Here is a 1,850-nt window from a genome sequence, read left to right on the forward strand (position 1 = left end):
TAACATCCTCATTCTCTTTAGAAGAGGAATACTCATCAGAGCTCATGAATTGCATAAGGAGGTTTAATGGAATCTCTATGGTTTCTGGATGAGTCTCAGATTCCTTTGGTTCCTCAGAGGGAAACTCCTTATTGATCACTGGACGTCCCAGGAGGTCTTCCTCCTTGGGATTCACGTCCTCTCCTTCCCTTACAGGTTTGGCCATGGTGATTAATTCAATGGCCTTGCACTCTCCTTTTGGATTTTCTTCTGTATTGCTTGGGAGAGTACTAGGAGGGATTTCAGTGATCCTTTTACTCAGCTGGCCCACTTGTGCTTCCAAATTTCTAATAGAAGACCTTGTTTCATTCATGAAACTCACAGTGGCCTTAGATAGATCAGAGACTAAGTTTGCTAAATTAGAGGTATTTTGTTCAGAGTTCTCTGTCTGTTGCTGAGTGGATGTTTGTTGCTGAGTGGATGATGGAAAAGGCTTGCTATTGCTAAACCTGTTTCTTCCACCATTATTAAAGCCTTGTTGAGGCTTTTATTGATCCTTCCATGAGAAATTTGGATGATTTCTCCATGATGAGTTATAGGTGTTTCCATAAGGTTCACCTAAGTAATTTACCTCTGCTATTGCAGGGTTCTCAGGATCATAGGCCTATTCTTCAGAAGGTGCCTTTTGAGTACTGTTGGATGCAGCTTGCATTCCATTCAGACTCTGAGAAATCATATTGACTTGTTGAGTCAATATTTTATTCTGAGCCAATATGGCATTCAGAGTATCAATTTCAAGAACTCCCTTCTTCATAGGCGTCCCATTACTCACAGGATTCCTCTCAGAAGTGTACATGAACTGGTTATTAGCAACCATGTCAATGAGTTCTTGAGCTTCTGCAAGCATTTTCTTTAGGTGAATGGATCCACCTGCAGAGGTATCCAATGACATTTTAGCTAATTCAGACAGACCATCATAGAATATGTCCAGGATGGTCCATTCTGAAAGCATGTCAGATGGACACTTTTTGGTCAGTCCTTTGTATCTCTCCCAAGCTTCATAGAGGGATTTACCTTCTTTCTGTTTGAAGGTCTGAACATCCACTCTAAGCTTACTCAGCTTTTAAGGAGGAAAGAACTTGGCTAAGAAAGCCTTGATCAGCTTATCCCAAGAGTTCAGGCTATCCTTAGGTTGAGTGTCCAACCATATTCTAGCTCTGTCTCTTACAGCAAAAGGGAAAAGCATGAGCCTGTAGACTTCAGGATCTACTCCATTAGTCTTAACAGTATCACATATCTGTAAGAATTTAGTTAAGAACTAAAAAGGATCTTCAGATGGAAGTCCATGAAACTTGCAGTTCTGCTGCATCAGAGAAACTAATTGAGGTTTCAGCTCAAAATTGTTTGCTCCAATGGCAGGAATGGAGATGCTTCTTCCATGTAAATTAGAATTAGGTGCAGTAAAGTCACCAAGCATCCTCCTTGCATTATTATTATTTTCGGCTGCCATTTCCTCTTCTTGTTCGAAAATTTCTGAAAGGTGCTTGCTGGATTGTTGTAATTTTGCTTCTCTTAGTTTCCTCTTCAGAGTCCTTTCAGGTTCTGGATCTGCTTCAACAAGAATGTTCTTGTCCTTGCTCCTGCTCATATGAAAAAGAGGGACAGAAAAATAATAATAATAGGGATCCTTTTTACCACAGTATAGAGGTCCCTGTGTGAATAAAAGAAAAGAAGAAGAGAAAATCTGAACTCAGAGAGAGAGAGGGGGTTCGGATTTTTGGTGAGTGAGGAAGAGATGTTAGTAAATAAATAAACAAATAGAAGAAGATGAGAGGGGGAAGTGAATTTTCGAAAATAATTTTTTTGAAAAA

General features: G+C 39.8%; 1 non-coding gene across 1 annotated transcript; it reads left to right on the top strand.

Moving 5' to 3' along the window:
* The first annotated feature begins 989 nt into the window (after window positions 1-989).
* Window positions 990-1,093, top strand: LOC148555613 (small nucleolar RNA R71). The gene has a single exon (XR_015887506.1). It is a non-coding gene; the product is annotated as a small nucleolar RNA R71 (small nucleolar RNA).
* Window positions 1,094-1,850: the final 757 nt, after the last annotated feature.

Source organism: Arachis ipaensis, chromosome B6 (assembly GCF_059453495.1).
Source record: "Arachis ipaensis isolate K30076 ecotype BB chromosome B6, ASM5945349v1, whole genome shotgun sequence".
NCBI classification, from domain to species: Eukaryota; Viridiplantae; Streptophyta; class Magnoliopsida; order Fabales; family Fabaceae; genus Arachis; species Arachis ipaensis.